Source organism: Macrotis lagotis, chromosome 3, assembly GCF_037893015.1.
Source record: "Macrotis lagotis isolate mMagLag1 chromosome 3, bilby.v1.9.chrom.fasta, whole genome shotgun sequence".
Taxonomy (NCBI): Eukaryota; Metazoa; Chordata; class Mammalia; order Peramelemorphia; family Peramelidae; genus Macrotis; species Macrotis lagotis.
Genome location: NC_133660.1, coordinates 271,003,773 through 271,026,183, shown reverse-complemented (window position 1 = coordinate 271,026,183; position 22,411 = coordinate 271,003,773). Strand labels below are relative to the sequence as shown.

The 22,411-nt window shown below is 46.5% G+C and overlaps 1 protein-coding gene across 12 annotated transcripts in view; it reads left to right on the top strand.

Moving 5' to 3' along the window:
• Positions 1-7,848: 7,848 nt before the first annotated feature.
• The window catches only part of PHF21A (PHD finger protein 21A), a 200,538-nt gene continuing 185,975 nt past the window's right edge, over positions 7,849-22,411 (top strand). For 2 of the 12 annotated variants that reach the window (XM_074230544.1, XM_074230542.1), the window contains exons 1-2: positions 9,702-9,951; positions 10,513-10,839. The gene's annotated coding sequence lies outside the window, so the exon portion shown is untranslated. The other 10 variants (XM_074230541.1, XM_074230543.1, XM_074230533.1 and 7 more) reach the window with 9 other exon arrangements.

Sequence of the window (22,411 nt, the reverse complement as noted above, 5' to 3'; positions counted from 1 at the left end):
GCTCTCTCACTAGGCAAGTCTAATCTGTGGCCAGCTTCAAGTCCATCACATCTCTTGTATACATTCCATTCTCTCCTTTGACTCTACCACCACCCTGGGCTTGACCCTTATCACTTCACCCTGTTGACTACAATAGTTACTGGTGGGTCTTTTTACTTCTGGTATCTTCTGGTTCCAGTCTATCCCCTGCTTAGGTGATCTTCCTAAATCTTAAGCTTGACCATATCAATACCAGCACATTCAATCAACTCTAATGCATCCCTATCACAAGTCTGGGAATAAATAAAAATCCTGTTTGCTTTTTAAAGTCTTTCAAAACATAGCCCCTTTGTACCTTTCCAGTCTTCTTACACCTTGTTGTCCCTGGAGCAAGACAATTCCAACTCCTGATTCCATGCCTGGAATTCTCTCCCTCCTCATCAGAGTCTCCTTGCTTTCTGGTTTCTTCCAAGCCCAGCTAAAATCTGTACCTTCTAGAAGAAACCTTTGCTAATTGACCTTAAGGCAGGTGTCTTCTTTCTCTTATCGTCCATTTATCCTTTATTTATCTTGTTTGTACCCAGTTATTTCCATGTTGTCTCCCCGAGAAGACCATGAGATCCTTGAAAGGGTTGGGCTTTTCACCTTTCTTGGTATTTTCAGTGATTAGCCCATTGCCCTGTCCTAGTAGGTGGCTTAGTAAATGCTTGTTTACTCGATTTTCCTACAGTTCTTACAACATTTGTCATTTTTCTTGTTGGCCACTTTCCCAATCTGATGAATGTGAAGTGGAACCTCATGTTTTTAAACTTGAATTTCTTTAATAATTAGCCATTTGGTGCATTTTTTATATGGCTGTTGATAGGTTGGATTTCTTCCTTAGAAAACTGTCTGTTCATATATTTGGATCATTTAACAGTTAGAGACACTTACCTTTTAAAATGTAAAAACAAAGCCGACATTTTTATTGCATACCTGACTCCTAGGCTCACTTGAAGGACAGCTGTATGCCATGTATGTCAGGAGGAAGTGACTTCTCTTTCTCCCAGAAATCTTTCTACCAATCAGAAGTCACATCTTCTGGCATTATTATTCATTTTCTATAGTAGAAAGACTACTGGACTTGATCAGAAGAAGGCTGGGTTTTAATTCTACTTCTGATACTGATGTTGACCAGACCAGATCTTTGCAGTGTGACTTCATTACTATTCAGTCAGCCTCTCTAGGACTTGGTTGCCTTAGGTAAAATAAGGAAAAGAACACTTGTACTATCTGTCTCATTGGGATGCAAACACTTTGTAAATTATAAATCAGAGTTCATTTAAGGAAGAAACACTTATTAAGCAGCTACTGCATGCAAAGTTTTGTATTAGGTAATAGGGGAAACAGAAAGATTAGGGGGAAAAACCCTAAGCAAAGTCTCTCTCATGGAGCTTCAGGCTACTCCTTGAAGTTTGAGTTCCAAGAGGTTGTTGCTATAGTAAAATAATCGTGTACTTCAATGGATCTCTGATCTCATTGGTGTGGATATTGGATATTAGTGCAGATTGCAACTCTTCCATAGTTCTTTATTGACTGATGTTTTGTTCAACTTTTTCCCTAGATTGTCTGAAGGCAGATCACCCCATAGAGAGACCTTCCTCTTCCTTCTGGTTTCACTGATCACCAAACATTACAGGCTCTCAGAGACTCTGAGGGATCCTCAGGAGCCATCTAGCCTAATCTGTATCTAACCAAGAATCCCTTCGACAAGGGGTTGGAAATCCTAATGTCAGCCTCAAACCTTTACTCTCCTGTTATTTCCCATATTCAACAGGTTGCTATGTCTTGTCATTTCTACCTCTCCACAATTCTTCCTTTCAGATTTTTTTTCCCGCTTACCTGGCCTTTACCCTCTTTCAGCCCTTGCCTTTCACCTACAAAGCTGCCCTGGTCTCTCCCCTCTTCTCTCTCTAATCCATTCTTCCCACAACTGTCAAAATGATTTTCCTAAAGCACATGTCTGACCATGTCATTTCTCTCCAAGGGCTTCCAATCATAAACTTTGTTGGGCAATTTAAGTTCTGTACAAATCTGGTTCCAACCCACTGTGCCTAGACTCTACTGATCAATCAAAAAGGCCTTCTTGCTGTCTCACATATGACCCTCCATTTCAATGCTTTTGCATGGGCTGTCACCCACACCTCAAATATATACCTTCCTCATTGCTACCCCAGTTGGAGGGTCACCTTCTACATGATCCCATAGCTGCTGGTGCAGCTCCCTCCAAATTACCTTATATTTTGTATATGTAAACCTCGACAAACATATATTTCATATCTGCTCACAGACATATCTGATAGAACACAAACTCTTTGAGAATAAGGATGATTTCCTTTTGCCTCTGTATGAACAGAGTCTAGCACAGGGAAAACATTTTGATAAATGCTACTGGATTGATAATTCAGTAATTAAAGAGAAAGTCCATCATTGGGAGCCCATTGCATTTTGGATAGCTAATATGATTTTTCCTGAAATCCTTTCCATTCATCTTTATGAAACTTATACTTGTTGCTCCCATCCTGCTCGAGAGCTCTAAGCAGAACAAATCTAATTCCTCTTGCAGGTGACAACCATGTGACTCATTTGGAGAAAACTATCATGTCCCTCTCAAGTCTTCCCTTCTTTGGGTTAACCACTTCCATTTCTTTCATTTGGCATCCCATCCTCATTTGGCATGGTCTTTTAAGTCCTTTCCTGTCCTGATGGCTCTCAAACCTATCCATCCTTCCCAAATTTTTAATTCAGTTCAAGAGGTTAATCTGTTGGTCAATGGAAAGAGATCTCACATTTAGAAAAGTTAATGTTTATAGGCAGGCTATGGTTCTTAGAACCTCTTTTTCCATCTTTTCACTTTTCCAGAGCTAAAAATCAGGAGGAGGCTGTTTAGGACTGATGGCTATACTATTCTGTTTGTTTGTTTGAGGGGCTTCCATTGCCAAACCTCCTGTCCTTAACCAGGCTAGCTAGTCATGAGGCAGCAGACCTAGTCTGTCACTGGGATACAGCTCAAAGCTCTCTGTCAGATCTAAAATCACCTCCTCAGCACTATAAAGCAGTGGAGGAAGACTGTAAACATAAGTATAAAGCATCTCATGATTTCAGTTGGAGGATCTGGGGATACTCAGCTTGGAGAAGATTCAAGGGTTGTACCATTTCCCTTGCCCTGTTATGATTTCAGGTCAAAGGTGGATGGACATTGCAAGACTAATTTTCAACCAGCCAGTGGCAGTTTGTCTCTTCCAAATCAAGGAAGTTTTTCATATTAAAAAAATAATAATCTGGTGCTAGGCACTGTGCAAGTTGCTGAATAACCAGCAAGCATAAAGAATGAATCAATCCCTACTCACAAAAAGCTTACATTCTAAAAGGGGAGACAAACAAAACAGTCAATATACATAAACATAAAAAAATACCGAGTTAAACATAGGAGAGTTTGGAAGGGTAGGCTCAAGGCTTCTTACAGGAGGGGGTCTCTAAAGCAGAGGTGAGGAGGGACTGCAGTCCAGGTAAGGGGGATGGTAAGTGAAAAGAGATGGGAGAACAAGAGGTCATTTGGGCAGGATCAGAGTGCAAGAGGGGAATGATGTCTAATGAGACTGGGAAGTTAGTTGGGGCCTTAGTATAAGGCTTTAAAAGCCAAACAGAGGAATTTATATGTGATCCTAGAGCCACGAGGAAACTGTTGGAGCTGATTGAATAGGGGAGTCACATGGACAGATCTTCACTTAAAGAAAATTACTTTGACAGCAGTGTGTAGGATGTACTGGAGTGGGGATACACTTGAGGCAGGAAGACCAATTAAGAGGCTGTTGAAATAACCTAGGTAAGAGGGGATGAGGACCTTACCTAAAGGGTGGTCGCTGTGTGAATGGAGAGAAGGGGTCAGATGAAAGAGATGTTGTAGAGGCTGAAAACATGAGATTTGGCATCTGATTGCACATGTGCAGTGAGAAAGACTGAAGAGTTGAGGATGATGTTGAGGTTACAGAATAGGGAGCCTGGAAAGATGGTGGTGTTTTTGATAGAGAAGAGTTGCAGAGACTGGGGACCTCTGGTTCTTGCTATTATGTGCTGGCATTGTTAAGGCAATTGAAGGATTCAAACTTCAGTAAATCCCAGCAGCTTTTTAGGAGGGAATTAAATGTTTGACCAAACCTAGCCTGAGAATGATGTTATAAATATCCAAATGGCTCACTGGCAGGGAAAAATAGAGTTCAGTTGTGGACCTGCTGAGTTAAACCACTCCTGGACATCAAGTTTGAAATATCCAGAAGGCAGAACTGATGCAGGACCAAAGCTGAAGGGGGATTTGGAGGGCATTATAGATCTGAAAATCATCTGCATAGGGATGATAATGAAGTCAATGGAAACCCATGAGCTTATCACAGAGGTAGTAAAGGCCTAGGTCAAAGCTTAAGCCCACAACTAGAGTTTGTGATATGGGTGATGAGCTGGCAAAGGAGACTGAAAAATAGGACGCAAATCAGAGGGATGTCATAAAAAACCTAAAGAAGAGAGTTATCAGATTTGGCAATAAAAAGATTGGTAACTTTGGAGAGAAATGTTTGTTCAGTTGCAGCCAGTCTGCAAAGAGTTGAGAAAATAGCATAGACAGCTTTTCCTAGGAATTTGGTCCTAGGAAAGGAAGAAGAGATATGGGACGGTAGGATCCAGTGAAGATTTTTGTTTTCAAAGGATGGGGGAGATACACATATTTAAACACAGTAAAGAAAAGAAACCAGTAGAAAGGGAGATGCTAAAGATTGGAGATAAGAGAGGAAAGGATTAAGGTTCCTATCTGTTCAAAGACAGGAGATGAGGTTAAGTGTGTGTACAGAGAGGTTGGTTTAGGAAATAAAGGCCACCTGTTTGTCAGATGTTGGAGAAAGGAGAGAGTGGGAAATGTCAAGGGGTTTTGAGATGAAGCAAATGAGAGAAGGGGGGTCTTGCTGAATGTTTTTTTTTTTTAAAGTAAGGTCTTCTGCTGAGGATATATTCTTCTACTTAACACCGTGTTACTTTTTTTTTTTTAAAAAAGGACAAATTTCCATTTTTTTCTTCCCTCATTGTACTATTTTCTTTTATTTCAGCCTGGACTAATGTTTTGTCAAGGAACTCTTTCCTTGACAATCCCCTTCCCCCCCCACATCTGGGAAATTATTTTGGGGACTGCAAGTTCTCTACTTTGAGAAAATGAATTTGAGGGCATTTTTGATGAAGGGGGAGGTGCTTTATTATCACTATTGCAACTAAGAAAGCTTCAAGACATTTAGCCCTAGGTATAAACTATATCAGATTGTTTGCTCTCTTGGAGGGGAGAACGTTTTACAAAAAATGAATGTTTACAACCACATGTAGTTGTAAAAACATATTTAAAAAATTCACTGCTCCCAAATGACAAAAAAAATGAATGAATGTTGAAAACTACCTCTACATGTAATTGTAAAAAAAGTATGAAAAAGCTCCCAAATTACAAAAAAATGAATGTTGAAAACTGCCTCTATGTTAATTGCAAAAAAAAATTTTTAAATTCAGCACTGCTCCCAAATTACAAAAAAATGAATGTGGAAAACTACCTCTATATGTAATTGTAAAAAAAAATTAAAAAGCTCCCCAAATCAGAAAAAATGAATGTTGAAAGCCACCTCTATATGTAATTGTAAACAAATATTAAAATTTTAATTCAGCACTGCTCCCAAATTCCAAAAAATGAATGTTGAAAACTACCTCTACATGTGATTGTAAAAAAAGTATTAAAAAAGCTCCCAAATGACAAAAAAATGAATGTTGAAAGCTACTTCTACATGTAATTATAAGAAAATGTTAAAAAAATTCAGTACTGCTTCCAAATTCCAAAAAAATGAATGTTGAAAATCACTACATGTAATTGTAAAAAAAAATTCAAAATTCAGCACTGCTCTCAAATTCCAAAAAATGAACGTTGAAAACTACCTCTACCTGTAATTGTAAAAAATGTAAAAATTCAGCACTGCTCCCAAATTCCAAAAACGGAATGTTGAAAGCTACGTCTACACGCAATTGTAAAACAAATATTAAAAAGCTCCCCAAATTCCAAAAAAAGGAACGCTGAAAACTACCTCTACATGTGATTGTAAAACAATGTAAACAGTCAGCAGTGCTCCCAAGCAATTGTGCATCATTTTCCTTTACCTCGAGACACAAAGTTACAGACAAGTCACACTTGGTGAAAGGCCGTTTAATACAAACATGTGGCGCTTTCCATTCGCACCCCTCTGGCTTGTGCCACGGAGGCGGGGCCCGCAGCCGGGGCTTCCACTCACCACCTGAATGCCAACGCTTCAGGTTCTCGCCGGGACGAGGAAGATTCCAGAGAGCTGCCCGCCCCTCCGGGTGCCGTCGCCCAGCTCCGCGCGCCGTGACGGCTCGCGCCCACTTGTTGCTCCCCCCGCGGCCCCTGGCGGAGCCGGGCTGGAGGGCAGAGGCCCGGGGCCCGCGCGGCCGGGCCTGACCTTGGGCGGCACTTGACCCCCGGCCCCGCGGCGCCCCGGCCGGTCCCGCCCCCCTCAGCACCGGGCTCCCGGACAGCAGCACCGGGCGGCTCCGAAGCTTCTGCCGCCACTTGCTGGCTGGTGTCGCCCGCGGCGCGGCCCGGGGAGCGGCGCGCGGGGGCCCGGGCCGTCCCGTGCGGGCTCCGCTCGGCCCGCGCTCCCCCCGGGGTCTCGGGGCGGCCGGGGACGCACCCACTGGGTCCGAGGGGCCCCGGCCCGGCCGCTCGCAGCCCCCCGCGGGCTTCCCGGGGCTCCTCCATTGTTGTGGCGGCGGCGGCGGCCGGGGTCCTCCTCCCGGGGCCTGGGCCGAGGAGGGGGCCCGGCTCCCCAGCCCCGCCCCCTGCCCTGGGCCGGAGAAGGAAGCCCCCTCCCGGGGGCTCCGGAGCCGGGCCGGGCCGGGGGGCGGGGCCCGCCCGCGCCGTCCCGTCCGGGCCCGGCCAGTCCCGGCCCGGACCAACGCCGCGTCGGCCGGGCCGGGCCCGGGGCGCGGCTGTGCTGTGCTGTGCTGTCCTGTCCTGTCCTGGCCGGGTCGGGCCCGGGGCGCAGCTGTCCTGTCCTGGCCGGGCCCGGGGCGCGGCTGTGCTGTGCTGTCCCGGCCGGGCCGGGCCCGGGGCGCGGCTGTGTTGTCCTGTCCTGTCCTGGCCGGGCCCGGCCCGGGGCGCGGCTGTGCTGTCCTGTCCTGGTCGGGCCGGGCCGCCCCGCCGCGCTGCCCTACTTCACTCGAGTTTAGTTTCACTCACTTTACATCCGGGTTTTTTCCCTAGGCAATGGGGCCGCAGCACACCCCGTTCCTTAGGCAAAGTGAAATAAATTCGCCGCACCGCCCCGACAAGTAGTCCGGCCGAGCGCCGCCGTGCGGCCTCCTCCTCCTCCTCCTCTCGGCCTGGCCTGGCCCGGCCCGGCCCGGCTCGGCCCGGCCCGGGAGGAAAGGGAGGAGGGGGAGCCCCGCGCCCGCGAGAGCCCCGCGCCCCCGGCCCGCTCCCTCCGGCTCCTTCCCTCTCTCCCGAGCGGCGGCGGCGGCGCGGGGCACGCGCGCGGCGGGGGCGCGCACGGCGGCGGCGCGGGGCCGCGCGGCGGGCTCCCGAGCGAGCGAGTGTGCCTGGGCCTGGGCCTGGGCCTGGGCGGAGGGATCCCCGGGCTGAGGCGGCGGAGGTGCTGCGGCCCGGGGCCGGGTGGTGAATGGGCTGGTGGTGCCCGCTGCTGCTGCCGCTGCTGCTGCTGCTGCGGGGAGGAGGAGGAGGAGGAGGAGGCGGAGGAGGAGGAGGAGGAGGCGGCGGCGGCGGCGGCGGGGGGGGCAGGAGGAAGAAGGGCAAGAGTTGGGCTGCCGGGTCCCTCGCACTTGGTCTCCCGCCGCCCGGGCTCTCCTCCGCCCGCCCCCTCCTCTCACTTCGGCCCCGGGCCTCTGTGAGAGTGAGTCTCCAGGAGGAGGAGGAGGAGGAGGAGGAGGAAGAGGAGGGGGAGGAGGAGGAGGAGGAGGAGGCTCCCGTCCCTCCCCCCGCGGCCCCCTCCTCCCCACCCCCCTGGCTGGGGAGCGGAGGACAGAAACAGCCCGGAGAGAGGAGTGAGGGAGTGCGAGCGGGAGTGAGAGTGAGGGAGCGGAGCGCGGGGGGCGGCCGCCCATCTTAACGCACTCGAGTGCATTCAAAAAGTGAGAGGCCACAGCGGCGGCGGCGGCGGCGGCCTCGGCTCGGCTCGGCGGCGGCTCCAGCGGCGGCGGCGGCGGCGGCGGCTCCAGCGCCCTCCCTCCCTCGCCTTCCTTGCTCCCCTCCCTCCCTCCCTCTCTCCCCATGAAGAAGAGTCCCCTCCTCCTCCTCCTGCTGCTGCTGCTGCTGCTGCTGCTGCTTCTCCTGCTCAGAGTTCCTGCCTCCAGCTGCCAGGGGGCCAGCCAGCCAGCAGCAGGAGGGTGCAGTATCCCAGCTTTTCCATTCTCCTCTCCTCCTCACTCTCTGCTCTTTTTTCTGGAGTAGCTGTTCCTCCTCCCTCCCTCCTCCCTCCTCCTCTCCCTCCTCTCCCTCTCTCTCTCTCTCTCTGTGTGTCTCTCTCTCCTCTCTCTGTCTCTCCTCTCTCTCTCTGTGTCTCTCTCTTCTCTCTCTCTCTCTCTCTCTCTCTCTCTCTCTCTCTCTCTCTCTGCTGTTCGGCTCAGGGAGATGCAGGGGTTGCTTGCTGGGAGTTTGTTGGGGTGGCGAGGGGGAGGGGAGGGGATGGAGCCGGGAGGGAGGGGGGCTCCCGCCGGGGCCCCGGGAGCCAACTTGGGATTTCCGGACGAACTTGCGGGGGGGGCGCCCCTCTCCCCGCCGCCCCCCCAAGACAATGGGAAGCCCTGCTCTGTCCCCCGGCCCCCTCCCCTCCCCTCCCCCCGGCTGCCTGGGAAGTAAGTTGAGGAGCGGCCCGGGGAGCGGCGGGGGCGGGGGCGGGGGGCGCCGGGTCCCCTGCCCTGGGCGGGGGGCCGCTCCCGCGCCCCTGGCCGCCGCGGAGGGGGCAAGTTCGGCGGCGGCGGCGGCGGCGGAGAAGGAGGAGGAGGAGGAGGAGGAGGAGGAGGAGGAGGATGGGGACCATTTTTCTTTTTTTTTTTTTGGAAAACCATCTTGTTTGGCGGCCGAGGGAGCTGGTTCAAAAAAAAAGCTGCGGCTGCTGACGCCGCCGGGCTCGCGTGTGTGTGAGTGTGCGAGGGGGAGTGCGCGCGTGTGAGCGAGTGTGAGGGGCGGCGGGGCGCCTGTCTCGGGGGGCCGCGGCGCCCGGGAGATGCCGCTCCTCCTTCTTCTCGGGCAACTTGTTATTCCGAAGAGTGAGCCTGCACCCCTCGCCGGGCCGGCCCCCCGCAGCCCCGCGCACGCACGCACGCGCCCGCGCGCCGACCGCAAGGGCTCCGCGCCGGGGGAGGGGGCCGGGAGGGGCCGGCGCGCGGGGCCCGGCGTGCGGGGCCCGGGCCGCCCCCGCCCCGCGGCGCGCCCCCGGCCGGCCCCGGCTCCGGCTCCGGCTCCCGTTCCCGCCGCCGCCCCCGGGCCGGGCCGGGCCGGAGCCGGGGGGAGGGGCCCGGGGGAGAGCCCCCCCCCGGCTGGGCTGGGGGGGGGGGCCCGGAGTTAGTTGTGCGGCCCCAGGGGCGCCCGGGGCCGGGCCGGCCGGCTCGGGAGAAGCCGTGTCATCACATCCTGCTCAGATGTGGAAACCCTCTTTGTTCGGGTCCCCCGGCAGAGGGGCGCTCCTGCGCGGTGCCCGGGGACCCCGGCCTAGGGGCGGGGGGGGGGGCCCCGCGGCGCCGACCCTGACCCTGGACTCGGGGACTCTGGGGGGGGGGTGTTGGCCGGCCCCGCGGCTCACGGAGTCCCGCCCCTTGTGCTCTTGTGCCCCGCAGGGAGACCGCGCCGAGCTGCCCGGGGCCGCGGCCTGCCAGGGGAGCCAGGTGGGTCGGGGGGGGGGGGCAGCAAGTGCACCCCAGCTCGGAGCCGGGCCGGGGCGGGGTCAGCGGGGCGGCAGCGGGCGGGGGCTGAGTTTACAGCGGAGTTCCCAGACTCGGAGGAGCTGCTGCTCCTTTTCCATACAATGTGCCCGCATTTACTTGTTGGGAAAACCCGTTAGGGCTCCTGGGCGCTCTCCTTGGTGGGCCGGCTCCGTGGGCCTCAGGCTGCTTGACAGCGCCCTCCAGCCCTGGGCCTGGCTTCCCCAGGAGGCAGCAGCTGGGCAGAAGTTCAGCTCCAGCCTGGGGTCTGCCCTGAAGACTACTTGAGGTTTAAAACTGCTTAAAATCCTTTCTGATGGGCCTTTAAGAAGAACAAGAGTCCAGCTTTAGACTCCGTTTCCTTTCTTAGAGCCTCATAATTCGATTGGAATTACCGACGGGCCCTCTCCCAGGGAAATCCGTCCTCCTTGAGCCTGGCAGGAGATGTTGGAGTTTTAAGAGTCTTTAAAAGTTATGGGCCCGCTTGGCAAGTCACACTCAGACAGGATAATCTTGTTTTTTCAGATTTCATGGACCCGGAGGTAAAGGACTTTTGAGAACAGCTGTCTTCATGGGCCTGTGGAAGCCTCAGTGGTGAAGGACCGGTTGCTTTCCACTCACTACATTCTTTTCGCTGCTACGGTCCTTTCATCACCCATGTGGGTGCCCGCTTCCCAGATAGATGCCCGTTCGGCTCGTGTGGACGGCTCCGAACCCTGCCCGATAGGAGGTGCTGCGTCGACAGAAGGCCGTTCTGCCGGGTTTTGAGCTCGGACTTAGCACTCATTGGAGCCGCCTGGACCAAAGGAGTGACAGGTTAACATTCAGCTCAGACTTCCAGGCCTGCCTTCAGTAAGTCCATTTAAGATTCCTTTTCTGAGTCAGATGAGCTGTGTTGGAATGGAAGCCTTGGTGGTCTTTGGTTTCTGGATGGCTTGAGCCATCCAACGTGTCCATTGCCTTGTGTCTGTTCTGGAGGCGCTGATGGAGTTGGACCACAGCTGGGGCAAAGAGCCTACCCAGAAATAGTTCACTATGGGGGCATTAAACTTTGACGAGGTCCCTGGGATCAATCATTTTCCCCTGGCAACCTTTGCGATGGGTGATTGGAGTTTCAGCCCTGTTACTATTTATGTCTCAATATTCAGGACATTGGAGTTTAGAATCGGCAATGGTAGTGCATGGTAGACTTTTCTCTTCTTTTTGGCTGCCCTGTCGTTTTTCCCTATTGTTGGAAAAGGCCCATTCTTAAGGATGGACACCGAGGGGCTATTTTATACAGGTGCATTGGCCTTCAGAGGCTTTGTCATTCTTCAGCCTAAAGTCAGATGGTAGCAGTGGGAGCGGGTCATTGCAGACGTTGTTCACCCACTGTGGCTTATGGACATAATTGGGCTCCAAAGAAGAGGCACTTGAACAGCTTCCTGGTGTTCAGAGTTGGTGGTCTTCTAAATTCCTCACATTTAGGATGGATTCATATCTTTGCTTGGGAGGGCCTGCAGAAAACTTTTTAAAAACTTAAAAGGTTTGTGAAGCTTTTTGAAAGTTAACTTGGCTAAATTCCTAGACAGACAGCTAGTGAAGCTTGACATTGAACTAAGACTTCTGGGACACCTGTACTTTATAGCTGTCATACTTGGTAATAAACTGCCTTGCATGCGGTCTTTTGATTATCTCTCTTTGGAAGGGAAAGTTGAAATAGGTTGCTACTGTTTCAGAAAAGAATGAATACAAGAGAGAGTAGAGTCCTGGATGGGTAGGAAAAGTTTCAGGGACTATGAGAGAGAGAGAGAGAGAGTTAGTTTGTGTGTATGTGTGTGTCTGTGTGTGTGTGTTTGTGTGTTTGTGTGTATGTTTAAAGAAAGATCCCAGTATTTTTTTCCTAGTTAAGTGCTTTTTTGGAATTTGTCTGTGAAATCTTTCCCCCTTATTAAAATTTGCTTTACCTTTTATCACTCTCCAAGACAAAATATGAGAACATGTGCATGGTCATTTGTTGTGGCAGAAAGTGCTTTGTAAACCTTAGGATTCTGTCTACATCCTTGGAAGAGATTGCTCTTGATGTTACTATAGGTCTTCAGGTTTTGGATGACTGGTCTCCTCTGGTGGTGCAACTCTGGGTTGTAGGGGTCCTGGGCACCCTCTGTGGCTCCCACACTCTTTCTAATGTGGACACTAGCAGGTGTCATCACATAGTCTGAAGCTGGTAAAGGCATTTTCAATGTCACCTTGAGTTTTGATTTGCCCAGAACTTTTCAAAAAAAAAAAACAAAACTCTGCGACAGAAACTTTTAAACCTGTTTTAAAGAACAAAATAGTGTGTCTGTTATGGGGTTTTTTTTTTTTTGGTTGTTGTTTTTTTCCTTTGTTTTGGAAGGAAAGCAAGATACACCTGTCTGAATCAAGGGGGAAAACTTAAATTTTTTCCCCTTTTCAGATATTTTTGTTGAGAAGTAACTTTGAGTTGAAAAGCTTGAAAGCTTTGAACTTTGTGGTTTCTCTGTGGCCTGAAGTGACTAAGTTTAAAGACTTTTTGAAAATAAAAGTAATTATGTATCTCTTGTATGTGGAACTATTTAAAAGATACATTTAGTTGATTCTCATATTAGGAAACTTTGTCAGGTGGAGAAAGAGTTCTATTTAAATTAAGGTGGAGAACAAAATTAAATTTCCAAGAGCAATATTAAGTTGTCTGTATCATGGTCATTTTGAAAGACTCACTAAAGTTATAGTATATTTTATCCTCAGCATTTTGTTGTCCTAGAGATGTTTTCATTTGATTATTATTCCAGGGGGAAAATCAAAGCAAATGAAGTTTCAAACCTAGAAATCTTTTGATAGAATCCTTTGTTTTCCCTTAAGTATAGTTAGATTTGGTTTCCTTGATGTATTTGAACCTACAGGTTAGATTGCAGAGTTGTGTTGCCTCTTCAGAAGCTTCTGTTAGATGAATCCTTATGTAGTTTAGGTTTTCTTTAGAACCCCAAATTGTATTTTATTGATAGAAACTTTATCAGAAATCTGGGGCTTTTTTTTTCCTGCTTTGAGAATTCCTAGAGGAAATGTGTTAATACTGCATGCAGTTTATCAGAAAACAATTATTGCTCAAAATAGCTTTTTTGTTTGCTTTATTTTTTGTAGTCTTATTTTGTAAAGCCTTCCTATTCTTTTGAGGTATGTTTGGAGTCCTTATTTCATAGCTCTCTGTGTAGAAATGTTGACCTATAATTTTTAGAATAATTTTTAAATTAACTATTTCATCAGCCCAAGAATCTTAAAGAAGGGGTGGTGATGCAGATATTATAACTGCCAACTGTTAATGCTTTTATGCAATTATCTTTGTGCCTGTACCCTACAGTTTTGAGCTAGGTTGTGAATGTATCCTCAGTCTTCCCTATTCCTTAGTCTTTGGAAATTTACTTTTAAAAACTGAAAACTACTGCAGGCCTCTGACTTGGAACTTGTGATGGAAGTATTTCTGTTGCAGAATCCTTTTAAGAGTAAACTGCTTCATGGAGAGAGAGGAAGGGGATGGGGCTTAATAGGTTGGTGATCTAGGCTTTGTTTTGTCACTGTGGGCTTGGGGGGGGGGGGGGGAATCACTTAAACACGGGAGCCAGAAAGATAGGTTTTGTTTTATTGTTTTGGCTGCATTGAAAATGCTAACTGTCAGTACTTGAAGAGAAGGAGCAGCAGAAAAGAATTGATTTTTTTCCCCTTTACTACAGATCCAAGTATTGTTAACCATGTGGATCTCTGAAGCATCTACTTAGAAACTAAGCAGCAGTTGATCGGTTCAGTCAGTTAAACATCAGAAGTGGCAACTGTTTTGAAAACTCAAACTTAAAAATAATCATAATACTCTCTGGGTAAACTGGGGGATGGTAACCATAGCAACCACTGTCTTATGCCTTATGGACAGGGGTTGGTTTTATGGTTGAAGCTTCAGACCTTTTGGTAGCTCCATGTAATCGATTGTATGGGGAAATGGAAGCCTGGTTGCTTTGGGTGATTGGTGTGGAATTGTGTCATATCTGTAGGTTAGCTTGCCTTTTTGTTTTTACAAATTTCACAAACTTGATTCCATTGTCTGTTTGTGGAGGTGCTGCTGCTCCTGAACACTGTGTGGAGTCCTCTGCCTAAAATTTTACTCAGCTTGAAAACTGTTGTGTGTGTAGGGCCTCACCGCGTGGTGTTGTTTTTGTTTTGTGGTTTCGGATAGGGTTGGATTGGGACCTGTGCTAGCCTCGGGGTCAGGAATTCCCTTTGTGGAAATTGCCTGAGCTTTATTTTGTAGATACTTAGATGGGTAAATGTTGTTTCTCTCCAGAGAAGGTGAGCTCTCTGAGGAGGATTGTGTCTTTTTTGTCTCTGTACCCTCGACAACTGTCCTAAGGCCTGCCACAGGATAACAACAGCCTAAGAAGTGTTCCTTGGGGACTTCATTCATTGGTCGGGGCTGCTGGAGGGCACTGAGAGGTTATGTGTGGGGTGTGGGGGGGGGGGCTGTTTTCTGAATCTCAAACCAGCTCTCTATTCTCCAGGCTCTTTATGGAGCGAGGAGAATGCGCATGGTATTCATGTGATTTATGTATCTTTTAGGGGGGATGATCCCCAAATGTCAGTTCTGACAGAAATACAGCAAACAATATTTTTTCAAAGTTAATTTTCAAATTGACTGAGTTAGAAGTTGCTGTATCTTGGACTTGAAGGGACAAAAGAACAAAAACTTAGAGCAATTTTCTGCTTTTTCTTTGTATCTTATTCCATATGCCTATCTCAACACTATTTTGTATGTGAAAATATACTGATCCAGATACTGACTTTTACAGATTGTGCTGAAGATAATTCCTCTCTGATCCTCCCTAAGAGGGATCAGAATAGTCCCTTCTGATTGGATCCTGTTGAGCCTTGAAAGATGGTCCAGACTTTCTTGAACTTCTAGTAAGATGCTATGGCCTGTGTACTACAAGTCCCAGGATGCAATGCAGTCTCTTATTTGTCATCTGATGAGAGCACTGCATGCTGGGATTTGCAGTAACTTCAAACTGCTTATGCCTCTCTTCTCACATTGTATTCCATTTAATGAAAATTGGGGCGAAGCAGAGGTTTTTTGAAAAGCAGTGATAACTTTCAGTTGAGTGAACTTTGATCGTTTTTGTTTTATATTTCAAACTTCACAATGAATATTTTAAAATAGCATTTTCTTTAGTTTTAGATCAGCTTGATTTTTGCCAGCTTCTTTTAAAATTTGTGATGATGAATTGTAGACAGAGATTCAGTATGCTTTGAGGGCCTTTAGGCTCTATAGACTTCGGTGTTCTGGTCTTAGATGCTTATGAAATGTTTTGTGAGTTGAAGATACTGTAGACAGTGCGAGAATGAGAGAGTCTTTATCACTTGTATTGCAGAATTGATGTTGGCAATGTCCTATACTTGGCTATTTTCTCCTTTAGAGTGACGGATCAAGATATAGCTCCGTAGTTAAAGATGAGCTAAAATACTTTTGGCCTGTCAAGATTCTAGGATAAAGTTATATGTTTCTTCTGTAATAGTCATTAGCATTGGTGGGATAGTAGATGGGGATGCATATTGTTGGAAGCGATTAAAATCTTATGTGTAGTAATGGAAATCTGGAATCTAGAAATTTGGTCCGAGTGTTAATTATAGTGGAGCAGGATGCTTGGTTTCTTCAATTCCTGTTTGTATTTACATTTCTAAATTTTAAGTTTGGCTAACTTTGAAATGGACCAGCTTGTCTACCTCATTAAAAACAACATTATAAGTGCAAAATCTATGCACAAATTTGAACCCAGGTTTTCTGACCCCAAGGTCAATATGAAAAGTTTTTTGTACATCTCAGTGAAGTATTATTCAAATGGAAATTTGTTCGTTATTTTTCATCAGAAGGCCAATATCAAGATCTTGGGAGTAAAATCCCTATATGGGATTTTTTAAATTACAGAATCCTAGAGGTAAAAGTAATCTGACTATAATAAAATCCAATTTCATAATGATTTTACAGAGACGTTGCGACTTTTCAAGATTCTACAGTTGTTAGTGGCGGAGGGGCAGCCAGGGCCAGAACTTGGCTCTCCTGACTTCTGATCACTTAGTTCTTTGCCTTTGGTTACTTGGAGGAGTTAAGAAAGTTGAAACTGGGCCATAGGGTGATGTATTTTGCTTGCTAACACTTTCTTAGGATAAGGGATTGAGGAGAGATGGAGGACTGGATATTTAGGAGAAGTGATGGAAAAATAAGAATTTGAAAAGAGCAAAGAGCAACAGTGAAACTTATAGTTGATAGAAGAGAGAACAAGTTTCGAAGGGATACAGAGTAGCAGGAAAGTATTGCCTCTTAAACTTAATATATACTTCAGTTTTCTTATCTGTTCAAATGTAAGGGATTGGATTTAAAAACCTCTCAGGATACTTACAACTAAAAATTTATGATGCATAGTAACTGATGGGAAGAAGCAGAGTCATGTGCCCCAGGGATTTTAGATAGTTCTTGTTTCTTATTTTTCCCGTACTTTGTTTTAGCCATCCTCCATTTTTTTCAGGCTCTTTTTACCTGAATCTTATTTGTTTGGTGTAATCCTGGAGTACTACTTTTTTAAATCTGAAATGGGAACCCCATTAGAATCCTCCAGTCCTTCGCTACCATTTTAAGCATGGGGAAACTGAGACTTTGTCTATGTTTAGTAATTTGAGTAAGGAAACCAATTTGGAGGTCTTTCCTGCCTGCTTGGTTCATTTCTGCCCTAACCTTATTTTCTCTGCTCCTTGTGTAGAGAGTTCATAGAATATTGGAGCTGAACTCTACTGTGTGGATTTAAGAAAAAAACTGTGCCTTTAGTAGCAATTATTTGAATACTTATTTACACAATAAACCTACTATAATACCAAGAACCCTTTCTTCCATAAATAATGTGGGTTAGAATAGTCTTAATGTGCACACGTTAGACATAAAACAGCTCCTTTGGAGGTGTTGAAAGTTTATTGTATCTGGGCTGATGTCTGCCATCCCGTGATTAATTCTATAGTTATCTTTTTTTCAGCCCAGTAATAAAAAGAGATGAAATTCAAAGAGTTAGATTTTTTTTTTATAAAAAACAAAGGGTCAGATTTTAGAAAGAAAGAAAATTCAGGTTTTAACTGTGACTAGTACAACTTCTCCAGCTTATACCTCTTCATATTTTTCATTCACTATCACCTGGACACATGGGAGGAGGGGAGAATTTGGGCTAGTTATATATAGGTTACAACTGTAGAGTCCTAAGGCTTCAAGCATAGAGTTTCTGGATTTATACTGAAATCCTCAAGGTCAGTGTACATTGATGAAGTTGCTACCAAAATTCTGGATTTGGGGGATGGGATGGAAGCAAAGCAATAGGCTGAATTCAGTCTAGTTAATATACTATGCCTTTTATATTAATTTGAGCTTTTAAAGAATTATAGATTTAAAATTAATATTCTTTTCCCAGTTGCTTTTCTGAAAAGCTTACTTTTATGTGGAGATGGACCACTTTAAATAGTCCCATATGAGGTTTCATAGGGGTTTTGTTAGATTGCTATAGGAACTAGAGTAATCAATTTCAAGGCTTGAATGTGTTTTTAAAATAAATTTCCAAGTGTGTGTGTGTTAATTGGAATTCTGCTGGTCACACAAATAATTATGTGTTCTTGAACAGATTAATATAGATACTGAGTTTGAATGTTTGGAAGATTGGGAATGATATTTTTTCTTTGTAGTTTAATGTTATGTGTTAGCCATTCTTGGTGTAGTACAATCAAAGGGTTAGTGATGTGTTCTCCTTTCTGCTAGATTTTTTTTCTCCTCTCTATTAACAATACTGTACAGGCTATTAACATTACCTTCACTATGGTTCCCTCTTCTGCATTTTGGGGATGTGGGTGTTACTGGGTCTGTTCTTTATTTGTAAACTTTATAAGTTGGGATATGTGATTTCAGAAATCAATTCCAGTGCTTCATTAACACTCAACCTCCTGACATATCAAGTAATGAATGAGTGAAGGTAGAATGTGATTCCAAGTCATTTTTTCTTTGTTATGATGGTAGATTTTCCTTATTTCTACCTGTTATGTATTGACTAATGCATTTATAATATTTTCTCAATAATTAGAAAAGTAAATTTCTTTTTTGAAAACCAAAAAAATCCTTACTTGATTTGGGCTTAATACAATCTTGACCAAGTGATAGACAAACTCGTAGGCATGAATCTATAAAGTGTCCTGAACCTCATTCTTTCAGGGAGTAGAACTCCCTCCTGCTCCCCACCCCCTTCTTCCAAGCAGACTAGCCACAGAGCCATTATTCAAATATATCATCTTACTGGTTAAATACTTGGATGGCAGCAGACTCTTTGACATAGTTTGACAAAAGAAGGCAAAACTCAAGGTCTTCAGGTCCAGAGTAGAGATTCTCTCCAGAGTAGAGGAGAGTTCTGATTTGTGACGGAGGGGGAGCCTTTTGCTCTTTGGAACCCACCTACCCTCTGCTCTTGGTTCTGGTTTACTAAATTAAGGAGAACTCACATTTTGGAGGGTTTTTACAAAGTGCCTTTTTTTCACAACCAGGTAAGGTAGGAAGTTTACAGAGGAAGGAAACTGAGTCAGGGCAATTCAGTTACCTTTCCTGTGTAGAGACTCTCTTTACCATCTCAGGTACATGATCCTGCATTGTCTGCTTCAGGATTCTCTATCATTCTAGGACTTTGGGAAGCTTCTGCACCGGGCAACTTCATTCTTCATTCAAGAAGTTGATGGGGGGGGCAGTACTTTATTTTTTCCTTATCTCCCCTCTGTTTAGAATGCTATAGAAAAAAGTTTCTCCATTAAAAAGGCAAACTTTTGTCATCCTCCCTCCTGAGTTAGGAACTCTCAGGAGTGGAGAAACATCTCCTGATAGCCTTGGTTCATTTCCTTCCAAGCCCATCTGCCTGGGCAGCCTTCTCAAGGGATTGGTCTGACTCAGCTACTCTCCTACTCAACCTTCAGGGACTCTCCGCCACCCCGGGGATAAATCAGAGAACACCTCAGCCTGGCAAGGCAAGCTTGCCCAGCCTGGCACCCACTGGCCTTTCAAGATTGACTTCACACTGCTTCTCATCTGAGCCTTTGCTCCAACTCCAGGGGGCTGCCCAGGTGGCCCCCACCTCCTGGAGGCTTTTTCTCCTCCCTCCCCCGTTAGTGTCCCTTTCTTCCTCCTCGGGTTCACTTCTATGTGCTTGGTGCAGGGGATCCCCCCCAATGGCAGTCCTTTGAGGGCAGGGATGGTCGACTTTTTCTTTTTTCCCCACATGCCGGATGGTGGCTGGCAGGCAGTCATCTCCTTCTAGTTTGCACTGTGGAGTTCTGGCTTGGGTTTCCTTGGGCATGGGGCTGTCCAGGCTTCTCCCAAGATGTCTCTGATTCTTGTAGGATTTCCCCTTAAAATATAAAAATAAAAAAATTAGGGATGCAGCCTTTTCGGGATATGGATTTCTTGTGTTTTGCTCCACCACTTGTTCCTCCCCCATGACTTTATCCCAGAGGTCTTCTTAGTCCTTATTGGTTCTGTCAGTAGCCTTCAGGCTCCACAGTGTTCTTTGGCCAAATGAAGTTGAGAAACACTGTTCTAAGACTCTTTCAACACAGTGGAAAAGGCAAAGGAGGCAGCTCGGTGACAGCAGGAGGACAGTTGCTACTAGACTCAAGGCTTTGAGTTGCTGTGAGTCTTTGGGGCTCTCTGGATTTTCCAGAAGCTGCCTCTTGCTGTGGAAGGGGAGGGGGAGGAGGCCCGGGGCCGGCCATAGCTTCCAGGAGACACCCCGGCTGTTTTCTGGGGGTCTGACCCAGGGAGGAAGCAGCCCCCTCCGCTCCCCCTTCAGGACTAGACCACAGGACAGCTTGGTAAGCGTCTTCTCCCAGCGTGACGTGACGTAGCACGCATGTTAAATGGAGGTGGGGGGAGTTGGCTTGTTGCTGCAGCGATTCTGAGAATGCCCTCCCATCCTGGGTCTGCTCCCCTCTAGAGCTCGGCCACTCTGGAACTGGCCGGACTCCTGGAAGCTCCACTTGGCCCTTGGAATTCTCCTGACAGTGTCCAGCTAGGTGCAGGCCCCCCTCCCCCCCCGCCCAGGCCCTTCCCCCACCCCCCACTCCGGCCCTCCCCTGTTTGCTTTTTGTGGAAGGGACTGATGCCTTTAACTTATCAGGACTTGAAACTAAGGATCCCATGAAAACCTTTGTGCTGTTTATTTCTTTTATTTAATCTATATGCAAAGCATATTGTAATTATTGTTGTTAGAGGGTTTTAAGCTGCTGATCTTTTTTTGAGTGGGCCTTTGTGCTCAGGGGAGATTAGGAATGCCAAATTGACAACCTAGTATAAAGAAATAATGACCAGTGAAATAAAATAGGAGTTCAGCTCAAAAGCAAGCCAGATACAAATGTGGAATGAAAATATCTTTTAGTAAAATGTTAGCATGCTGTACTTGGAACAGATGTCACATTAATTCAAAAGAGAGCCCAGAAAATGTGGCAACTTTACGATGTCAATGGAGGGAACTGCAGTAGCTCCCATTCTCCTTGTATCAAGTTCACAGAACCCCCAGCCCAGCACTGTGCCACTCGTTATTGATTTTCTGCATGCGTTACATGTACATATATTTAAAGGAAATTAGTATAAATTGAAGACTTCACATTTTGCTGTGTATGTACTTAAAGACATTGCCATAGGGGTACATGTTGGTTGGGAAAGCATCAATTGTAGGGAAGCATTAAGCTTTCACGTTTTAAATATGCATATCTAGAAATGCAGAATCCAAGAGATTGTGACCTTTACTGTACCTTCCAAGGCATGTGTATGATAATGTGTGGTGTAACCTAAAAAGGGAGCCTTGCAATAGGCAGCTAGTGCTTGTATGAATACGACAGTTGTGTTTTGCATTTCTTGGTTTATGTTTAGGTTAATAATTCTATTGGATATTTAGAGTTTTTAGGTAGCCAGCACTATATTCAGCTCTCTCTCTCTCTCTCTCTCTCTCTCTGTTTCCCTCTTTTTTTGGAGGGTGTGTCTAAAGACTACTACCACCAAAATAAGAATGGTAAACACTTGGATAGTGCTAGAGAAAAAAAAAATTAAAGAAAAGGGGAAAGAGGTGGAGAAGGGAGAGAGGAAGGGAGGAATATTTCAGCCAAGACTGTACCAGAGCATCCCTGGTTTGTTCTTCTTGAAGTGCAGAGTTAGAGTGAGTATCTTAGTGTGGAGAGAAGCTGACTGGGGGCTCTTAACCAGATTTACAGAGCTCTGCTTCCTGAACAGTGCAGTGATATAATCATTAGGGACATATCCTGTGCCTATAGAAAACTCTGCTGCGCATGCTTCTTATTACTCTCCAAGCTTTCCCCTAAATTTGCCTAAACACATGCTCTATATTTTAGAATTCATGAAATTTAGAGGGGATTTTTTTAAGTAAAATATGAAAAAACAATTTTATTTTCAAGCTTTGTTATTTATGTTAAAGGGAATTTAAGGATCATTTACTAAACTCCTTTCTCCTCATCTGTGGCTTTCCATTTCTCCTTTGAGGACTGATTAAATTTAGAAAAAATTATCTGGGGAGGAGACCCTCTACTCAGATAGCCCATTCCCATCCCCCCTCCCAGCTTATCAGAGAATGTGAAGGAAAGGGAAAGTTCTTCCCCATAACTGATAGTGTAAGAAGCACTTCCCAAATAGGACTACACCATAAGTTGAATCAAGCCTTTTGAATATTTCAGGGCACTTTACAGTCATTACAAGCCCTTGTGATACTCTTATGTTATTTTACAACTGATGACCCCAAGACCCAGGGATGTTTCCACAGCTTTCAGAGGGTCATTTAGTATCAGGGCAATGGTAGAGCTGGCCTGGTGCCTTACTGCTCGATGGATACAGAGTTACCTGGTCATCGGTCTTCACGTTTGCTCTGCTGCTTCCTGGGAAAACTTGAGCACGTGTGCATGGCTGCCCCATTATGTGATAACTAATGGAAAGAATCATAAACCTTGGGCACATGCTCTGTCAAGGCAGCGTGCCCTGCCTCGGGCCTGGCCTTTCACAAGTCTGGGCCATCCCTTCCCGAGGCAGGTTGGTATCTTCTCTGAATGAGCGCTCTGAATGAAAGTAAGTGACTTACCCAGGGTCATCCAGTTGGTATGTGGTAAAGGTGGTACCTGAACCCAGACCTTTCCAATTCTGAAGCCAGGCTGCTTTCTGTGCCAGGCTGCCTCACAGAAGCAATGGATCTGGGTTTGGATCCACCTCTGATACTGGGTGGGCGACTTTGGACAAATGAATTCATCTACCAGGGCTTCAGTTTCATTCGTAAAATTAAGTTGGACAAAGGGCTTCTAGGCTCTTTCCAGCCCTAGTTCC